At 33.1% G+C, this 23,114-nt stretch overlaps 1 long non-coding RNA gene across 1 annotated transcript; it reads left to right on the top strand.

Moving 5' to 3' along the window:
• The first annotated feature begins 796 nt into the window (after positions 1–796).
• On the top strand, positions 797–7,667 carry LOC144338782 (uncharacterized). Its single transcript, XR_013413163.1, has 3 exons — positions 797–926; positions 2,820–2,908; positions 7,458–7,667. It is a non-coding gene; the product is annotated as an uncharacterized LOC144338782 (long non-coding RNA).
• Positions 7,668–23,114: the final 15,447 nt, after the last annotated feature.

Raw genomic sequence — 23,114 nt, 5'->3', positions numbered from 1 at the left:
ATTTTTATGGAATCAATTTCAATTTTAAGAGTAACTTGATAATTGCTAACAGTTTTGTAAGTATTTTGGTATTAAACCAGTAACAGCTCCTAAAGCTGAGATTTTTGAGACTGAGACTATCCATTTTGCCTCAATTTGATTAAGTATAAAGGAAATGACTGATATAATTGCCTGAGATAAAACTTCTCAACCATCTATTATAGCACTACCTCTATGTACCACCACATCATCCAGAGGGATCTCTATGTGTATTGTTATGTTTTTTATGTATAGGTGTGGGTCTCTGTGTGTGCATTTGCCCACATTAATATTAGACCAAACCAGAATCCTAGAATGCTGAAGGGGAAAGAGACTAACATCTATCACAACATACTAAATGCCACAAACTTTATACACAACATCAAATTTCATTCTAATAATAACTTCATGAAGTTAATTTTATCATTTCATTTTGCAGATAAGAAAGCTAGAGTTCAGAAGTGTTATGTAACTTGTCCAGTGTCCCACTATGTACTGACTTTTATTTCTCTACTATGTTTTCAGTCCTCTTTCTTCTAGTAATGGATTTTCAGTATGGTTTAATTGATAATGTTTCTACCTCTACTTTCAGCCCCAAGGTTTAGCATATAACACAGGTGTAGCTAATCAGAGCATTGCACCCCTCTGGCCACCGTGGTTTGTTTATTTATGTGCACATGATCTAATCCAGATCAATGAAATTTCATCCTGCTACTTACACTGAGACAGTTGAAAGTTCTATCCTCCCTTTCTTCTGGAGGTAGAAAGCTGTTATGATGTAAATCTAAAGCTCCCAGAAGCCACTTGCCTGAAAATGATCGTTACATAAAGAAATGCAGGGGAAAAAAAATTGAGGTGGACTAATAATATCTTTTGATCCCTTAAATTCCAGCAATGTCTGAAGCTAGGTAAGTAGTCATAAATCTTATAGTCATAAAACCAAATAAATTATATGGTGTCTCTAAGTTTTTGTTGGTTTTTTATCATTAAAAAAAGAAAAAAAGAATATCCTGACTGTTCAAGACTGATACTTAGAGACAATGCTATTTTTTCGAAACTCTACTTCCTTTTTAAAACCCACTTGAAATGTAATCTCCACTGTAGAACTTTTCCTGATCTCCCTCTTCCAAATGTACTCTCTTCTTCCTAGTTATGATATACATATTTTATAGCACTTGTAACATTCTATCCTAAATTATTCCTTTAATTACTTATAGATACCTTATTTTGCCTACTAAACAATAAAATTTTAGTGAGAAAAAGTTTTTCTTTCATTTCTTGCAATCCCTAAGTAAAAGTAACCAAAAATGCATCTGTCTTTTATTAGGTATTTGATAAATGCAAAATTAACACTGTCTTTTTTCCTTACTTTGTGCTGAAAATTAGAAGCTTTAGAATGTTTTCCTTCATAAGATAAATTTTGGAAAACTTCTCAAATGAACACCTATTTGATGAACATTATTAATTTACTTAGGGTAGGCACTGTCAGATATTTGCAATATCAGGCTATTTCTACACAAATAATTTTTATTTTGGCTATAGCTACCTTTTAAAATAATCCACCCAACTAAAACATAATACTTCCATTCAGGAGCCATGTTCAGAAGTTCGATGAATTGCATAATTGCATTTGTTTTCATGCATAAAAAAAAGAAAAAAACTTTTTTTTTTTTTGGTAGCTTGGGCCAAAGAATGAAAATCATCATGTTTCACAAAGATCCATTCTGAGAAACCAACTAGCTTGATAGTCCCTCAAAATTAAAATATAAGCCTATGAACTATAGAAACCTTTAACCATCTCTAAGAGAACATTTTCAATCAAAATTGCTTAATTACCATAGCTGTAACAAATTGTTTAGGTAAATACAATCACATACTCACATGTAGAACAAAACGGTAGGAAAAGGAAAAGTTTCCCCCAAAACGCTTTAGAGGATCAGCTCACTTACATTCTTGCCACAAATCAGGAACCTGCTTCTTTAGGATCTCATGGTAAATTGCTAGAATGTGAACTGAAAATATATCATGACAGTATATTCAGCATGGCTTATGTTCTTGAATGTAATTTCCATTCAAGAAAAAAAAAAAAAGATTAAACAAGTTGCAATAAACTAGCAGAGAACTGCAACATGCTTTCCTGTGGTAAAAACTAAGTGTCAGAAGAGCCCAAAAATAACTTATTAGTTGCTACTCTAGAACTAATTGCAAAATACCCTGTGTGTTGGACCTAAATATATGTAACTCCATAGAGCGAAATATTTTCTAGAGTTCAACTATTGCTTTGGGTATTGCTATCCTACCTGTCTTAACATTTATTTGATGCAGGAAAAGTTTATATAGATGTGTGTAAAGTAGAAAAATATTATGATAATTAAAAGAAAAACACGTTCCCAATGAAGTCTACTTCATTTTAGGTGGGGTTCAAACATTTTAAAGTCAAGTTTTAATAGAGGTTCCTTCTTTTGTTATTCATCTCTTTTTGGGGAAAAAAAAATCTCTGTGACCTCTTCTTTCTGTTTAACCTTAAAATTAATATTATAGTTAGGAATTCTACCATATTGTAGTTCTAAACTGGATTCCTTATGTAACACTTGAGATCCTAAAGTCATCTGATTAATTATTGTGCATAATCCTAATTAATATAAATACTTATTTCCCTATTTTGTGAAAAGAAATTCATCAGTTTTTCATTTGATTCAAGGACGTCAACATTGCACATGGAAAAAAGTTATTATGGAGTCAGTTTGAAAGTAAAAGCAAACTAAATTGAAAAGATCTTCCTTTTTTTTTTTAAATCCTAGGGTACATGTGCACAACGTGCAGGTTTCTTACATATGTATACATGTGCCATGTCGGTGTGCTGCACCCATCAACTCGTCATTTACATCAGGTATAACTCCCAATGCCATCCCTCCCCCCTCCCCCCTCCCCCCTCCCCACAATAGGCCCCGGTGTGTGATGTTCCCCTTCCCGTGTCCAGGTGATCTCATTGTTCAATTCCCATCTATGAGTAAGAACATGCGGTGTTTGGTTTTCTGTTCTTGCGATAGTTTGCTGAGAATGATGGTTTCCAGCTGCATCCATGTCTTTTCTTTGCAAAAGATTGTTTGCTACTTCTGGACTGAAAGTTGATTAATGTTCCTTTAATTAAAATTCCAGTTGCAGTTCCATTAAGCAAAGTAAACTTATTCAATTATTCTTCTGCTTAATAATGTGGTATTAAGAATTAACTGCTTGAGAAAGAAGTGGACATCGTATGAATTAAAATGGTTTTATGGTTACAGTCATTATTTAATACCAAGGGAAAACCTATAGATTGAATAAATAAGTATAAACAAATTGGCCGTGCATGGTGGTTCACCCCTGTAATCCTGGAACTTTGAAAGGGTGAGGTGGCCGGATTGCCTGAGGTCACGAGTTCAAGACCAGCTTGGGTAACATGGTGAAACCACCCCCCCCATCGCTACAAAAAATTAGCGGAGCGTGGTGGTGTGTGCCTGTAGTTACAGCTACCTTAGAGGCTGAGGCACGAGAGAATCGCTTGAATCCAGGAGACAGAGGTTGCCGTGAGCTGAGATCATGCCACTGCACTCCAGCCTGGGTGAAAGAATAAGACTCTGTTTCCAAAAATACATAAAAATAAGTATAAATAAATAAATAGAAATTAGTATTTGTGGAATATATGCTACAGACACATCTCAGAGACATTGTGTGTTAAGTTCTACATCACTGCAATAAAGCAAGTGTCACAATAAAGCAAGTCGCACTAATTTGTTGTTTTCCCAGGGTGCAAAAAATTTGTTTACACTATATTAGAGTCTATTAAGTGTGCACTAATATTATGTCTAAAAAAATACATATAGGCCTTAATTTAAAATATGTTATTGCTAAAAAATGCTAAAGATCATCTCAACCTTCAGTGAGTCATAATCTTTTTGTTTATGGAGGGTCTTGCCTTAATGTTGATGACTGTGGAATGCTCAGAGTGGTAGATGCTGAAGGCTGGAGAGGCCTGTGGCAATTTCTTAAAATAAGATTATAATGAAGTTTGCTTCATCAGTTGACTCTTTCATTCACAAAAGATTTCTTTGTAGCATGCAATGCCATTTGATAGCATTTACCCACAGTAGAATTTCTTTTAAAATTGGAGTCAATCCTCTCAAACTCTGCCACTGTTCAATCAACTAAGTCTATGTCATATTCTAAATGATTTGTTGTTATTTCAAAAAAGTTCATAACATCTTTACCAGGAGTAAATTCCAACTAAAAAAAAAAAAACACCATTCTTGTTGTTGTTAATTTTTAATTTTTATTAATATATAATAATTGTACATATTTTTGGGGTTCATGTGAGGTTTTGATACATGTTCACAATGTGTAATGATCAAATTAGAGTAATGGGATATCCATCACCTCAAGCATTTATCTTTCCTTTATGTTAGGAACATAAAAATTTTTCTCTTCTAGCTATTTTGAAAGATACGATAAATTACTGTTAACTATAATTTCCCAACTGCACTATCAAATACTAGAATTTATTTCTTCTGGCTCTATTTTTGTATCCTTTAACCAAATTCTCTTCATCCTTCATTCCCCTGTTCCCTTCCCAGCCTCTGATAACCACCACTCTCTATCACCATGAGAGTCACTTTTTTAGCTCCCACATATGAGTTAGAACAGGTGATATTTGTCTTCCTGGGTCCAGTTTATTTCGCTTAGCATAATGACCTCCAGTTCTATCTGTGATGCTGCAAGTGACAGTATTTTATTCTTTTATTCTTTTTATGACTGAATAATATATCGAGGACAGATCTGAAGTCTCATGTTTATTACAACAATATTCACAATAGCCAAGATATAGAATCAACCTAAGTGTTCATCAGTGGATGAATGGATTTTTTTTTTTTTTTTTTTTTGAGACAGAGTCTCACCCTGTTGCCCAGGCTGGAGTGCAATGGCATGATCTTGGCTCACTGCAACCTCCACCTCCCACATTCAAGCGATTCTCCTGCCTCAGCTTCCCAAGCAGCTGGGATTACAGGCACGCACCTCCATACCTAGCTAATTTTTGTATTTTTAGTAGAGACGGGGTTTCACCATGTTGGCCAGGATGGTCTCGAACTCCTGACCTCAGGATCTACCCGCCTCAGCCTCCCAAAGTGCTGGGATAACAGGCGTGAGCCACTGTACCCGGCAATTAATGGATGTTTTTAAAAAGAACTTTGGGGCCGGGCGCGGTGGCTCAAGCCTGTAATCCCAGCACTTTGGGAGGCCGAGACGGGCGGATCACGAGGTCAGGAGATCGAGACCATCCTGGCGAACACCATGAAACCCCGTCTCTACTAAAAAATACAAAAAACTAGCCGGGCGAGGTGGTGGTGGGCGCCTGAGGCAGGAGAATGGCGTAAACCTGGGAGGCGGAGCTTGCAGTGATCTGAGATCTGGCCACTGCACTCCAGCCCGGGCTACAGAGCGAGACTCTGTCTCAAAAAAAAAAAAAAAAAAAAAAAAAAGAACTTTATTTCTTCATCCATAAAGCACTTTATCCAAGCTTTTATCCATCCAAGTTTTATCATGAGATTGTCACAATCCAGTCACATATTCAAGCTCCACTTCTAATTCTATTCTGCTTGCTATATTCACAACATCTTTCTCTACTGAAGTTTTCAAACCCTCAAAGTAAAGTTTAGAAGGGTTATGTTGAATTTAACCCTTCCAAACTCTTGTTAATGTTGATACTTTGACTTCCTCCCATGAATCATAAATGTTCCTAATGGCATCTAAAATGATGAATTTTTTCTATACTTTGCCAAGATTCAGCAGAAGGATCACAATCTGTGGCAGCTATAGCCTTATGCAATGTATTTCTTAAAAATAAAATAAGACTTGAAAATAAAAATTATTCCTTCATCCATGGCAGCAGAATGGATGTTGTATTTGAAGACATGAAAACAACATTAACCTTGTACATCTCCATCAGAGCTTTTGGGTGACCAAGTGCATTGTCAATGAGAGTCTGTGAGCTAAAATTATTTCTGTTCAAAGTGGACACCATCTTATATGTAGAGAACACTAAAGATTCCACCAAAAATCTATTAGAACTAATAAAAAATTTTATCAAATTGCAAGATACAAAATTAACAGACAAAATCAATTGTGTTTCTATACACTAATAATGAACAATCTGAAGGGGAAATTAAGAAAACAATCTCACTTACAATAACATAAAAATAATAGAATACTTAAAAATAAACTTATCCAAGAAGGCAAAAAATACACTAAAAACTTTAAAGCATTGCTGAAAGAAATTAAAGACGGAAATAAATGGAAAGCCATCCCATGTTTATTAACTGAAAGATGCATTACTGTTAAAAATGTTCACAGTACTCAAAGCAACCTAAGATTCAATAAATTCTGTTAAAATTTTGATTTTTTTGCAGAAATTAAAGAAATGTAAAATTTATATAAACCACAAAGAACCCAGCACAGCCAAAATATTTTTAAGAAAGAAAAACAAAGCTGGCATAAAGACAGACATACAACCCTGCAGAACTGAATAGTGAACCCAGAAATAAAATCATTCACATACAGTCAAGTGACCTTCAACAGGTGTGCCAATTTAAACAGTGTGGAAAGGATTGCCTCTTCTACAAATGTTGAGAAAACTGGATATCCACCTGCAAAATATGAAATTGGCCCATAACTTACACCATGCACAAAAATCAACCTAAAATTTATTAAAGACTTAAATGTAAGATCTGAAACTATAAATCTACAAGAAAGCATAGGGAGAAAGCTTCATGACATTGTTTTTTTCAATTTCTTGGATATTACATAAAAAGCGCAAGCAACAAAAGCAAAATTAGAAAAGTGGGACTACATCAAACTAAAGTTTCAGCACAGTAAAGGAAACAAGCCACAAACTGCAAAGATAGCCTACAGAATGAGAGAAAATATTTGCAAATAATATATCTGATGAAGGTTAATATCCAAAACATATAATTAATTTCTACAACTCAATAGCAAACAAACCAACTAATCTGATTAAAAACGGGCAATGGCCTCGAATAGATATTTCCCAAAAGAAGACATACAAACGATCAATAGGTATACGAAAAGATATTCAACAACCCTATGCATAAAGTAAATACTTATGAAAACCACAAAAAGTTATCACCTCATACCTGTTAGGATGACCATTATAAATAAATAAAACCAGAAAATAACATGCATTGGTGAGGATATGGATAAATCAAAATCATTGTACACTGTTGCTGGAAATATAAATGGTAAAACTGCTATAGAAAACAGTGTAAAATTTCCTCAAAAAATTAAAACTAGAACTACCATATGATCAAAAAATCCCAATTCTGGGCATTTATACAAAAGTATTGAAACAGGATCTTAAAGAAATATTTGCACTCCTGTGTTCATTACAGCATTATTCTCAATAGCCAAGAGGTAGAAATAACTGATGCGTTAATCTCTGGATGAATCTATAAAGAAAAATACAATGAAATATTACTCAGCCTTTAGAAAGAAGGAAAGTCTACCATATTCAGCAACATGGATGAACTTGGGAGACATCATGGAAAGTGAAATAAGCCAGTCACAGAAGGACAAACCCTGCATGATTCCACCAATATGAGGTATCTAATGTAGCCAGACTAATAGAAACAGAAAACAGAAAAGTGGTTGCCAGGGACTGGGAGGTGGGAGGGAATGTAGAAATGGTGAGTTTCTGTTCAATGGTATATGCAAGATAAAGAAGTTCTTGTCATGTGTTATACAACAATGCATATAGTTAACAATCCTGTATTGTACACTTAAAATTTGTTCAGAAGTAGATCTCATGTATTTTTACCACAGTAAAAAAATTACCAAGCAAAAGAAGTCAAACACAAAGAAATTCATACTGTGTGATTCTTTTTATATGAAGGTCATGCACAGGCAGAACTATGGTGATAGAAATTAGAAAATAATTGCCTTCAGTAGAGTTGGGGATAATGACTAGAAGGAGGCATGTGAGAACTTTTTGGGGGTATCTTGTTCTGAGTAGTAGTTATATGGGTGTATAAAACTGTAACAATCAATTTAAATAAACACTTCCATTTTTATATATATATAAATTATTCTTTAGAAGAAAGAAAAAAATTTAATAACTTCTTTACAGAAGTTAAATAGATTATTTTTCCTCCATAGAAAAAAAAATAGAAGAACTAAAAGAAGAAAATGTTAGTCAAAGGGTACAAAGTTTCAGTTTTTCAAGATGAGTAAGTCCTGGAGATCTTATGTATTGCATGCTGTCTACATGTAACAATACTGCATTGTATACTTGAAATTTGCTAAAAGAATAAATCCTAAGTGTTCTCACCATGTCTGCGCATGTGTGCACATGCACACACACACACACACACACACATAAAGAATTATGTGAAGTGATGGATATGTTAATTAGCTTGACTGTGCTATTTCACAGTGTTAAAAAAAGAAATATACTGTGGTCAGTTGCAGAAAAATTGGGTGTTTAAGTTTAAAAAATTGTCTCATATTATACTAAGCACATAAATAGGAAACAATTGTAGAAGTGGGAAATGGGATTCTAATACGTTTGTTTATCTAAAAATTTGATAGTAACGATTCATATAAATAATCAGTGTTATCCCGTGGCATATTTAGAAAATGTACATGAGAACAGAATGCATTTTCACCTAATATCAGTAGTTATATAGGCAGTAGGTCTTAAAAAAATGACAGAACCTGGGATAAAAACTGATAAGGTAGAGAACTGTGGCATAAGATACAAGAAAGACAGTCTACCATGCCCAAAAATCAGTCTAAGGTCAGAAAACCAGGAAACATAAGATTAGCAAAACCAATATCCAAATTCAGACTCAGATAGATGTTGAGGTTGAGGTTCAAAATTTTAAAAAGTTTAAAAAGTTAGAAGTTAAGACTTTCTTTTAAAAGGTAAACAAGAAATTATTTTCTTTCATAATACAGCTTTCATACTTGCAGCGTTAGTTTCACTCGGGTATAAATAGAAGAGTGTTACAAAGATCCAGAAACCAGACACACACTCAACAACATTTGTTATTCAAAAAATCAGTCATTCTTTTAAACCTGAAACAGAAAAAAAAAAAAAAACAATTAAAAATATGAATTAAATTCTACTTGGGAAAAAAAGAGAAATGTATTGATATTGGTTTTGATCCCTGGGGAAGACTTAACAAAGCAGAGCAACAAGAAAGTTATACTTTGGGGGGAACTATATTATTTTATTTTTATGGTTTAGACTATGTAACAACCATGTTAGAAGCTCTATGAGATATTTATGCCTATTTGTCTCCAAAGTGACCAAAGATGGGAACTAGATGCACAACTTGGTCACTGTTTCATTCTGCATTATATGTAATTATATGTAATCTGTCAGTATTTGACTTGTCAAAATGAACACAAATTATATAGCCCCACAGAGCTTGTCATAGATTAACTCCAACTTGGACCAACAGTCAGCACTTACAAAGGAGGTTTGAGAAGGAATAAACAAATTTTATGCACACACACACATACACACACACACACACACACATACACACACTTATTTCCCCTTATGATACAGATTTCAAGCAGAGTAGCTTTGGTTTAAAGTCTCCCTCATTAATATGAGCCAAAGTAGAAGTCAATGATAAATACTTGTTATACTTTCAGCATTGTAAGCACATCTTATAAATTTTCTCACAGAATTGTAAGGCTAGAAATACACTTTAATCAAAGTATAGCAATGTGTAAGTTTAAGTAGTCATAAAGAAAAATATAGTTTTGAATATAGTTACTAAAGAATTTTATGTTCTGCAACATGAAAAGTTGTTAGCATTTTACTTTTCCAATATATCATAATATTTTATGTATTATTAAGGTATATTTTTGATGTGCATTCTTTCTTTTATTTTTATGTGCTTTTTTCTCCCTAAATATTTACCCAGAGTAGTATAAAATATGATTGTCTAGTCCCTCTACCATTTCCTGTAAATACAAATTCTTTTTAAAATGAAAAAATAAATATATTATCAAGTATCTACTTCTGCAGAGCCCAGCAGTTTTATTGAAAAGCAAATGTTCATTAGTATGCACTGATATGAAGACGAGCTTACTGACAATTCCCAGAGTGTTTCCTCTTTCATAAACAGATTGTTGATGGCTGATGCATAATCCATCTGAGCATTGCAATAAAAGAAAATATCACAAAATGTGCATAGGGCTTCATAGAAATAAGTGCCAAAAGTTTCAATCAATAGGAAGAGAATATTCGCACGTGCACACACACACAACTATATCCATTACTTAGATCTGACTGATGCAATTTGCAAAAAATTGACTTCGTTGTGTTTTTTATTGAATAGATGTGACTTAAAATAGGTTTTATTCAGTTTTCTTAATTGAAGCTCTTTATTCAATCAAAGAAAAAAAATACTATAACCTATACCAAAGAAATAGTATGGTTTTGAGGGAGTTGAGCTATTTTACCAATGCCAAAGCTTCCAGACGAATAGTAAGGAAATTCTGTTAATCATGCATATGTTTTACTATTGGATGCCAACCATACAGATGTTCTAAATATCTGGACGTTTTGGCATCACGTAAAATAAGTGAAAAGAACCCCTGATAATTTCTGGTAATTAATTCATTTATGTATTTATTCATGCTACAAATATTTATTTTGCACCTAATACATGCAATGTGCTATGTCAGGTGTTGTAAAGAAGGCATAGGTGTCCAAGGATCAGAATCTGTGTTCAAAAATTTAGAATTAGACAGAAGGGATAGAATGTGAACTCAAGATATAATGAGGTCTATGCTTTAAGAGACTGAAAATTGCCATAAGCGTGAATAAATGAAAGATAGTCTTCTTTAGATGATCAAGGTAATGTTTAATCTGAAATTTGAAAGAGGGGATAATAGTCTTACAATAAATGACTGGGAGTAAAGTAGGAAATACGTAAGCAAAGACATTTATGCCAGATAATTCCATGTGCACGCATAAATGGTTGTAATCCAGCGGAATATTGATAGGTAAAACTGGGAAAGTGGGTTTGACTTATATTACAAAGGGCTTTTAATATATAAGGATGAGTGTTTTGTATTTTATTTTTGAGTGGTGAGACACCATTAAATTCCGTGTAATGCACTGAAAAAGTTTTTAAAAAATAAATTCCTCACATAAATAGTTTCCCCTCCCTCTTTCGTTTTTCTACCTGGCAAATCAGAGGAATGCATGATACCAACTCTAAGATCTCTTCAAGGTCATAAAACTATGAAAACAAGATTTCATTTGGTCAGCAAGAATTGTCCAGCCAAGGACTGTGAGCACGAGAAACACAATCATCACAACACTCTATGAAGTTTTATCTGTTATTGATGTGGAAGATTCATTCAATTTTGGAGAGACCAGTTAGAGGGCCTTTATGACTGTCTTTACAGAGCCCGGTCTGGGATAACAACATTGGAAGTGAAAAGGGATAGATGTGAAAGACCTTTCTTTGTTGTTTGGTCAGAAAACTGGGCATGAAATCAGTGAAATTTTAAACTTATTTCCAATCAGTCACAGCCAGACCACTTAAATTTTTTATAATAGAGTTTCTAAATAAGCAGAAAAAGATTCATAATTCCTGTATGCCATATGGGAATTTCTAGGGTGTCTTATTGCTCTCTCTGTGTGTGTGTGTGTGTGTGTTTAGAAATGTTCTGATGAAAGATATTTTAAAAACCAAATACTATCCATTATCACGTTCCATATTTTCCTGTCATTCACATTCTCTAATGAGCATTTCCATAAAAACTATATTTATTTCCTTATTGTTATGTAAAATACATATTGAAACTGCCTTAGAATGCTGATTCTTCAATATTTATCTAAATGTATTTTTTAACAGAGATGAACGTAATACAGCCATAGTGGCTCAATGAATAAAGAGATATTGTGTTTATTTTCTATAAAGCTTTGTTTTATACACTTCCGTTTCCAGGGGGAGCCCTTTTTGATATTTCTGAAGCCAAATACCAAAAAAATTTAAAATGGCCCATATTAACTAGAAATAAACACGATACACTATTAAATTCTCTAATTTTGGAAACTGACACATTCAAGTTTGAAACTTAAAGCACTAAACCGCTCTGTGCTGAAATTTTTTTACTTGTCTATAAAAGTTAGAATAATGATATCTTAAAAATATACTGTGCATGTCAAATGGGACCATAAACGAAAGGTCTAGTTCAATGGTTGCCACATAGTGTATATAGTAATTATTTTTGAAATATTAATAAGTTAATTATAGCTTTCAGATGGCCTTTGCAGGTGTATATGAGTGGGATGAAAGTGAAGGCGTGGCAAAGAAGATATATAGGAGCAATGAAGAGACGAAGAACCATTTATCTTCTCAGTCATTTCCAGAAACTGGAAAAATATTTGCAAATAAGAGTCAAGACAACACCAGGAACTATTCTTAAAGACTAGTAATACACTTAATGGTTGATTTACTAATGCTTATACATTAATGTGCTTTAAATTAAAGTTTTGCTGACTACTCACAATCAGGTATTTCCTCCAGATTCTGGACACATTAAATATATATGGTCTTAACATTGTTGCTCATAATGAAAATTATTAAGAATATTATAGTGTAAATTAATGAACATGTTCTTCTTATACATATTTGTGTAAGCCAAATATGACAAAGGTGAACAACTGGAAAATATTACTTCTGGCATTGAATGAAGGGATCTGAAAGAGATAAAAAATAAAGCATGGAGAAAAACCAATTCTTTCTAATAGGATCCAATTACTAGTGTTTGTAGCGAGTACTTATTTGAGTCTTTGGCCATTTGAAGTTAAAGTCACCAAAGAACTGAACATGATAGGAGATACATATTAACAAATTAGGAATATACAGTTCCTTACCTTTAACTATGATAAATAAAAATTTATATTGTTTTCTCAGTATGAAGCTCATATTTGCCTTCACTTCCTTCTTGTGATAACTATAGTTTTTTTTTTTTTTTTTCTGGTTCTAGAAGATAGAACTCTGAATTTTTTTACCTTTGGGCTAAAAAAGTGTGAGTGCCTCCCCACTATCAGCAGACATAATGCCATGGAGGACTCTGATTGTGATTGTGATTAATAGTGTGTTACTCTGCAGACTGTCTCTGGAAATTTTATGATAAATTGCCGTTACAAATTTTCATTGCATTTTAATGGTTGATATACTGATTTTTATAAAACCAAAGGTCAATTCAATAGTTGAAAACAGTGGTAATAGTATTGATAGTAAATGAACACTTACTTGTAAAACAGGGAAAGGATAGAGAAAATCTGGCTGATAAGGTCACACAGTTGAACAGCTGAATATGTCTAGTTGGCCTATTTTCTTCCAAAGGCCATAAACTTTGCCACATTTTGTAAATGCCAGAGTTACAGTATCACATATAGAAATACTCCTAATATGCAATATCAAAGATAGGAGTTCAAAGGAGGATGGAAACAGAACGCGATGAATCCCCGAAAATTATTGCTGAAAAAGGTTTAAGGAAAGTGTGAAGTCAACATGGACAAAAATAAAAAGAAATGTTTTGAAAGAGAAAATATTTTAAAATTATTCAAGCATCTAGAGTGATCTGGTTTTAAATGTCTACATTTTTATAATATTCGCATTTCATTTTGTTCATGAGTCACGAAAGAGGAGAAGAAAGAAATTATTTGCAAGATATGTGAAAATCTGTTTGTGTTTAGCATTTATTTTTCTTTCAAGATGCAGTTTTGATGGTCATGTATTTTTGTTTTAGGGTAAGAAGGAGCAGAAACTACTTACAGTGCCAGTACATAGCTCTAGTATTTATTATTTAGGATGACGTACTTGGGTTTTACTTTGTAATTTAATACTTAATTAGAACCCAAACTATATGAAGTTACCTGTCCACTTACAAATTTCTGTCTGGTAGAAAAGATAATGACAAAGGTAGTGTTTTATTGCCCTGCAGACATTTACCTGTTTGGTTTCTAACTCAGTAAATATTTCAAATTCCTTTTTCTGGTGAATTATATAACCCCTGTTCTTCAATATGCTTATTGAACCTCCCTTATTATCTCAAAGGTTTCCACATTAACTAAATAAGTAATTAATATGTTCATTTTACGTTTTCATCAGAGTTTTTTTTATTTTCTGAGGATCATACTTCCATAGGCTGATGGAATTCTATGCAGTATGTAGAAAAGTATTAATGACCAATCAAATAAAAATAAAAACCCTAGATAGATATTTCTAAAAGAAGCATAGCTTATTTTTTGTAAATGAAGGTGTTAATTTAAGTTACATAATAGCTGATATATTTATTTCTGTGAAAATAAAACTTAATTATTCCATGTATGATATATATGTGTTTCTTTGCTTTTTGGAAATACCAACTTCTATTTTTTCAAATACAGTAGTTAAAATGATGAAATATTAAAACTGTAAGAGTACAAAATTATACCAAGTTTTCACCCTTCAAAATTTCTTTCTCATTTTAATTATCAATCCAAAGAAAAATCAAACTCTATTAATATGTCTTTTTAAAATGCAACAGTACATCAGAAAAAATGATGCCTCCTCAAAAACCATTGCCCTCAATTATGTTAGAAGAAGAAAACATTGATTTAAATTAAAAAACTGTATGATTATTATCATTAAATTCCCACTATATCTTAAACTGAAGGATATTAACCAGAAAGCTGATAATATGCAATTAACAATTGTTGCATTGAGTTCAGATTTTTTGTGTGCATTAAAGTACCTAATTTTATACCAGATATACAGCCGGCCTTCACTAATAGGAGTTTCTTCCAGCCCTCCCCACCTCATTCTACTGTTCTTTTACATTTTAAGTTTTCATACAGTAAAGTTAAGTTTTTGTCTACCATTGTATGAATGTTAACACATGTATGGATTCATGCAACCACTATCATCATAATCAGCATAAAGAAAAGTTCCATCACCGTCCAAAATTTCCAGTTCTATCTCTATTATCATATTCTTCGCCCATCCCTAATTACTGATTTGTTTTCAATCATAGTAGTTTTGTGTTTTCATAGTCATATGAATAGAATCCTATGCTATACAACCTTTTGAAACTACCTTTTTCTCTCAGAATAATGACTTTGTATTCATTCAAGTTGCTGTGTGTATCACTAGTTTGTTCCTTCTTTTTGCTGTGACATATTCAAGATACAAGGGCAAAAGAACAGTTCTTAATGGAAATTAAGTGTTTAGTGCTATAAATTTATCTCTTAGCATTGCTTTAGCTGTCCCACAAATGTTGACATTCTGTGTTTTCATTTTCATTCAGTTTAAAATACTTTCTAATTACCCTAGAGCATTTCTTGCTAACAAATTGATTAATTAAAATATGCTGTTTAATTTTCACATATTTTGATTTTTTTTCTGTTATCTTTTAGTTATTAGTGTGATATTTAGTTCCATTTTTGTCAGAGGACATACTTCATATTACCTCAATTGTTCAAAATTATTAAGGTTTACTTTATGAACCAGAGTGTATTTCTTGGTTATTATTCCATGTGTACTTAAAAAGAATGTGTATTTGGCTCTTTTTGGGTAAGGGTCATCATACAGATCATTGAATCCATTGGTTGACCTTGTTATTTAGCTCTTCTATGTCTCTGCTAATTTTCTGTCTGTTAGTTTCATCATTGAAAGAGGAGTGTTGAAGTCACCAATGATAAATGTGGATGTCTCTCTTTCTCTTTCAAGTTCTAACATTTTTCTCCTTTATGTATTTTGAAGCTCTGTTGTTTGGTACAGACACATTTAAGATGTGTTTTCTTGATAGGCTAACGCTTTTTGTCAATATGTAATATCCCTCTTCACTTATGTTATTTTATTGTATTTGTTCTTAAGTTTAATTTATCTAATACTAATTTGGTCACCTTGGTTTGTCATGACTATGGTTTACATATCTTTTGCCATCCTTTTACTTTTAACCTACCTATATCATTATATTCAAAGTGAATTTCTAAGGTTTTCATTTGAATAGCAGTTTACCTATAAAGGCATACCTCAGAAATATTGTGGGTTGAGATTCAGACCACCATAATAAACCAAATATCACAATAGAGTCACACAAATATATTTTACCAAGCATATAAAGGTAATATTGAATCAATAGTTTAGTATATATGTGTGTAAGAGTATCATGCCTAAAAAGCAATATGCATGCTTTAATTAAAAATACTTTATTGCTAAACATGCTAATGATCATCTGAGCCTTCAGGAGGTAGTAATCTTGTTGCTGATGGAGGGCCTTGCCTCGATATTAAAGGCTACTGACTAATCAGGGTGGTGGTCGGTGAAGGCTGAAGTAGCTATGGCAATTTTTTAAAACAAGAAAACAATGACGTTCACTGCATTGATTGTGACTTCCTTTTTCTGTAGCATGCAGTGCTGTCTGCTAATGATTTACCCACAGTAGAACTTCTTTCAAAACTGGAGTAAATCCACTCAAATCTACTGCTGCTTTACCACTAAGTTTATTTCATATTCAAAATCCTTTGTTGTTGTGTTCACAGTATCTTCACCAGGAGTGGATTCCGTCTCGAGAAATCACTTTCTTTGTTTATCTATAAGAAGCAACTCCTTACCCATTCAAGTTTTAGCTTAGGATTGTAGCAATTCAGTTATATTTGAAGGTTCTGCTTCTAATTCTAGTTTTCATGCTATTTGCATCACACCTCCAGTGACTTTCTCCACAGAAATCTTGAACTTCTCAAAGTCATTCATGAGAGGAAGCAAGTTCTCCCAAACTCCTGTTACTGTTGATATTTTGACCTCCTCCTATAAATTACATTCTTTATTATATCTGGAGGGGTGAATCCTTTCCAGGAGGTTTTCAAAACACTTTGCACAGACCCATCAGGAGAATCACAATCTATGGCAGCTATAGTTTTACAAAATATATTTCTTGACTTGAAAATCTAGAAGTTACACCTTGATCCATGGACTACAGAATAGGTATGTTATCAAGCATGAAAATATCATTAATTTCCTTGTGCATCTCCATCAGAGACTTGAGTGACCAAGTGCATTGTCAGTAAGCAATAATATTATGAAATGAATCTATTTTTCTTAGCAGTAGGTCTCAACAGTAAGTTTATTCAGTAAACCATGCTATAAACAGGTGTACTATCATCCAGGCTTTATTATTCCATTTATAGGGTACAGGCAGAGTAAACTTAGCATAATTCTTAAGTGTCCTAGGATTTTCAGAATGGTCAATGAGCATTGGCTTTAACTTGAAGTCACCAGCTGAATTAGCCTCTAAGAAGAGAGTCAGCTTGTCCTTTGAAACCTTGAAGCTAGGCATCGACTGCTTTTCTCTAGCTATGAAAGTCCTAGATGGCATCTTCTTCCAACATAAGGTCGTATTGTCCACATTGAAAAATTGTTGTTTACTGCAGCCATCTTCATAATTTGTCTTAGACAGATTTTCTCGATAACTTGTTGCAGCTTCTACATCAGCACTTGTTTCTTCTTGTGCTTTTATATTATGGAGATGACTTCTTTCTGCTCTCTTCCAACTTTTCTTCTCCTCACCTTCTCAGCTTTCATAGAAATGAACAGAGTTAGAGCCTTGCTCTAGATTAGACTTTGGCTTAAAGGAATACTGTGACTGGTTTGATCCTCTATCTTGACCACTCAAACTTCCTCCATGTCAGTACTAAGGTTTTTTGTTGTTGTTGTTGTCTGTTTTCTTATCATTCCTGTGTTCCCTGGAGTAGCACTTTTAATCTCCTTCAAGAACTTTTTGTTTGCATTCCCAACTTGGCTTATGGTTTTGCTACAAGTGTAGACTTTTGACATGCCGTCCTCACTAAGTTTAATTATTCCCAGGTTTTGATTTAAATTGAGACATATACCACTTTTCTTTTCACTTAACACTTGGAAGCCATTGGATTGGTATTGATTGGCCTCATTTCAATATTTTTGTGTCTCAGGGAATAGGGAAGCCCAAGCATAGAAAGAAACACAGGGAAATGGCCAGTAAGTCTGTGGAACAGTCAGAACACACATAATATTTATCTAAGTATCTTGTGGCACTTCAAAACAATTACAATAGTAACATCAATGATCACTGATAACAGATCACCATAATAGATGTAATAATAATGACAAAGTTTGAAATGTTGTGAGAATTATCAAAATATGATACAGAGAAATGAAGTGAACAAGTGTCGTTGGAAACATTGGTGCCGATAGACTTGCTTGATGCAAGATTACCACAAACCATCAATTTGTATAAAACTCAATATATATGAAGATTGATAAAGTAAAGCACAATAAAACAAGGTATGCCTGATTAACAAAAGAAAGGACAAGAGGAAAAGCCAACACAGTGTTTCATGAATATGGAAGCAGCACAAAAACTACAAAAATTTTACCTTCAACAATTTCCACCTGCAAATAGCTAATTTTTCCTACAATTAGAACTTTTATCTTTAAAATTAGATTTAATTAATGAACCATAGCTATAATTATTTTTACACATTATCTTTGCATCCTCAACTAACTCTGGGTACAGAAAAAAATTTCTCCATAAGTATGCAAGTATGATAAAGATTTTATCATTGAAGAGGATTCCTTGCTTGTTCTTATGGTATAAATGTATATTATACTTATAGTCTGATACTATAGGGATTAAAATGTAATAAAAGAGGGAATTTTTAATGTATTCTCCCCAGTTAAAAAATATAATGTTTAAAAAAGTAAATTGTTTTCTCTATGGAAAATTGTTCATATCTACTTAATCTGTCTTCTTTCTTATTTTTGTTTTTTGTACAAATATTTACCTTCAAGTACACTTTTAAAATGTTTTATATTTAAATATTCTCAGCAGCTTAATGTTCAATAATGTGTGTATATATATACATGTATTCATTTTTTTGTCTATCTAAAGTTAAGATATTATTGCTTTTTATAGATATTCCCATTTTCCTAGCAGACATATTTTTAAAAACCATCTGTGTATTGCTTATACAACTCTTTGAATTCCTCCTTAATCATATTGGCCTGTTCTGTCCTTCTCCATCTTTAGACTTAATTAAGCTGTGTTGCATTGAATTTTTTATGTTACTTAAATATTTCAAGTTTCTGTGCATAGCGTAACAAAAATCATTATGCAGTACATTCAAAAGTCCTATGGACAGCCCAGTATCTCCTCAAAGTCACCTTCTCTAAAGTCATAGGATGCTGCCCTTCTTCTTTTATGCTCATATATCTCTTCACATTAGGTGAAGAAAATTTCAACATTTTAAATACGACTGCTTCCTTCTCCCTCCAAAAATCTTGGAAGAGTTTCTATCTCACATAATTTAAGAAAGAAAGCCTCTGTTCAGTTTGTAAAATGTGCTTTTATATCAGTGATATCGCAGACAATATCTGAGTGATTAAAAATCTTTGAGATTTAACTTCTAACCTATTTCGAGTTTCTCTTATCAGTAAAAGTATTTTCTGATCTGTTTTCTCTCATTACCTTGTAGCTCTATAATAACCTGGATATTATTGTTATCACTATCTTCTGTGCTCTTACGTTTCAGCTAAAATATTTATATTTTTTTACTCTTTGTAGATTCAGTATTCTTTTTTCCACTTTCATTACCCTACTTTATCATTATTTCCCCATTTCTCTAGTTGATTTTTTTCTTGAGTTTTAAATTTTCTCATTTTTCTTATATTATTGAAAATTGGAAATATCTAGTGAAAATCATGCAATGTTGAGTTGGGGTGTTTATATATATAGCTTAGATTAGCTATCATTTTTCTTATTTACCATTTTAGTTTTGAACTTTGCTATATCTGCAGTGGAATGTTAAAGTTTTAGAGGGTAAGAACTGTGATTTTCTATGTAGAACATGAAATTAACTGTTTTATGCACCATGCATTTGCAAGACAATAAATGAAAATAAACATTGCTTAAGGTAACTGTTATTTGGATTTAAATAATTTTCTGAAATGTTATCAGTAATAACTATTATATTGGCCCTTTTCCAACAACTTAAGCTTTCTAATATGGGAATAACAAAACTATAACAGTGGCAAGTCTTAGAAACATCAGCCAAATATTGGTGGGGTGTTTGTTTAGCCAGATTAATATTTAGAATCACTTTCATGACTACTCTGTTATACTTCGAGAGTTTAACAAATATTACCACTTTGAAATTTTATATATTCTAACTTTAATATGAGTCTTGCCTACCAGGCAATTTTCCATAATGGTAAGAAATCTATCTGCCCACTTTCTGCCAAACACTCTAAAGTTTGCATATATTTTCTCTGAAATTATCCTATTTGCTTAAAAATTACCCAAAATATTCCACTTAAGGACTGCATAATCTCTGACTCATCCCTAAAATCTAACTTGTGCATGAATCATATCGCAACTGGTTTATTTTGAAAATAAATCAAAACTAAACAACAACATCAATACATCTTTTCCACATTTATAAACAATGTTTGAAACGCTAAATTTCCATCTCTCTATTCTAGCATTGACAATGCCAAGGCACATTTTCTGCCTAATAATGGAATTTTTTAAAACCTAAAAAAAATTCTGTCAGTTGTGTTTGCTAGGTTCTTGTAGAATCTTGGGAGGTGGAAGGAGCTCATGTGGGTGAGACATAGAAGAAGCTGGGCAACCCTACATCCCTGATTTATGTCTAGGTTGCTCCTCCTGCCTCTCCCAGTTGTTAAAAAGACAAGAGTACATGTATGTATACTGAGTAATAACAGAAAAGGGCAAAAGGAGATTGTTTTGCCGTGTGAAAAGTGGAGTGCTTTATGTGCTTTATTAGTGACCTTCCAGGCCTGAAGGAGTGAAAAAAGTCTACAATATGTTTTTGTTCTGAGATTCAATTTCCTTAATGGCTTTAAGTCTGGTTAACATCATGTTTTTCTGCTGTTTTGGAAATAACTTGCATTTTTTGTCTATAATAAAATATATATAGTCACCAATCTTGAAATGATCATTTTTGACAAAGAAATTCACTGCAACTGGCCACCAACATTTTCGGGAGGTATTAAAAATTGTAAGCACAGAGGAAGAATGGAAGTTATTTGGGCTGATACAAACATGTGCTGTAGAAATAGAAATTGAAGGTTGCAACTGAACGTGGGAAAAATTAGTTTGAATGTCAGGAAAAGTTGTCGTCTCAGAGATTTAATTAGGTAGTGAAATAGTTTCCCAGAAGAAATGGCAGAAATTTATTGCTGAAGCTATTTAAAATTGGCCTGGACAAAGCACTAGGGAATATATAGAAGGGGGCAATCCTTCACAGATTCTCTAGGATTGATGTAGATAGCAATTGGTCTTTTGCATTTCTAATGTTCATGACCATTATTCTAGCATTTCACTTCATAATGCTAACTAAATGTGTTCTCCTCACCATTATAAACCTGAAAATCAGAATGTTACATGATACCCACAGGGATAGCCACAGTTACATTTTAAAAACAGTGATCCAAGCTGCATATTCCCATTTACTTTATTAGTCACACAGCTGTTTTCTTTATTTCTTCCTTCCTTTTATGATTGGGCAGAAAGAAAAAATCTTCCAAGAAGCTTCTGATGAGCATTTCATTTTTTTCTTCTCATCTCTATGTGAGGACCAGAATTTTTTCTTTTCTTTTCTTTTCTGTTTTCTTTCTTCTCTTCTCTTTCCTTCTTCCTTCCTTCTTTCTCCTTCCTTCCTTCCTTCCTTCCTTCCTTCCTTCCTTCCTTCCTTCCTTCCTTCCTTCCTTCCTTCCTTCCTTCCTTCCTTCCCTTCTCTCTCTCTTTCTTTGTCTCTTTCTCTCTTTCTTCTTTCTTTCTTTTTCTCTTTTCCCATTTTGACCCAATATTCAGTTCTTTCAATAGCTCATCTACGGTTCATTTTTCATCTGAATAAGGATCCAAAAAGCGGGTTTTTTTGTTTGTTTGTTTTTTGTTTGTTTTGTTTTTATCTTTGGCTCTCTCGCAAAGCCCTCCGGGTATGCTCAAAATCATTACATTTAGGATTCCGGTTTAGCAACTCTTTATTCTGTTCAATCTGTGAATAAGAGACGGAGGAAGTAGAATATGAAACTAGATGAAATACTACTGATAAATATTTCTTCAATAAGACTTTACAGTCAAATTGATAATTCTGGTTTGTGTGAAGTATGTGAGTATGTTTCTCTTGAGATAATCCGTATAAGTATTAGTCCACTTTCCTGCTGCTGATAAAGACATACCCAAGACTGGGAAGAAAAAGAGATTTAGTGGACTTACAGTTCTACATAGCTGGGGTGGCCTCACAATCATGGCAGAAGGCAAGGAAGAGCAAGTGACATCTTACATGGATGGTGCAAAGAGAGAGTTTGTGCAAGGAAACTCCCATTTTTAAAACCATCAGATCTTGTGAGATTCATTCCCTATCACAAGAATAGCACAGGAAAGACCCACACCCCACTCCCACTGGGTTTCTCCCATGACACGTGGGAATTGTGAGAGTTACAATTAAAGATGAGATTTGGGTGGGGACACAGCCAAACTATATACTTTATTGTGTGTATATATAGATATACACACACACTATATATATACACACACGCATATGTGTATATAAGTGTATATATACATATATGCGTATGCACGTATATACACACATATATACATATATGTGTGTATATGCATGCATGTATAGGCATACATATATACATACATGTACGTATACGTATACATACATACATGCATGGTACGTATACGTATATATGTGTATATACATATACGTATATATGTGTGTATATATATATATACACGTATATATGTGTGTGTATATATATACACAATATTTCCTGACTATACTTGGTTGACTTGGAATGTATTTTATTCAGCTACAAAATGTCTTTCCTTTTAGTAATGATGCTAGAAATACATCCTGCAGCCGAACTAGTATGCAACAAGGTAGGTCTTACAGGCATGCGATTTTCTAGTCAGTTTTTAGCTTCTCTCCATGGACATTTTTAGCCACTTTAAAA

This window comes from Macaca mulatta, chromosome X (genome assembly GCF_049350105.2).
Source record: "Macaca mulatta isolate MMU2019108-1 chromosome X, T2T-MMU8v2.0, whole genome shotgun sequence".
NCBI classification, from domain to species: Eukaryota; Metazoa; Chordata; class Mammalia; order Primates; family Cercopithecidae; genus Macaca; species Macaca mulatta.
Note: the sequence above shows the minus strand (reverse complement) of the source record. Positions and strands in the feature narration are given on the sequence as shown.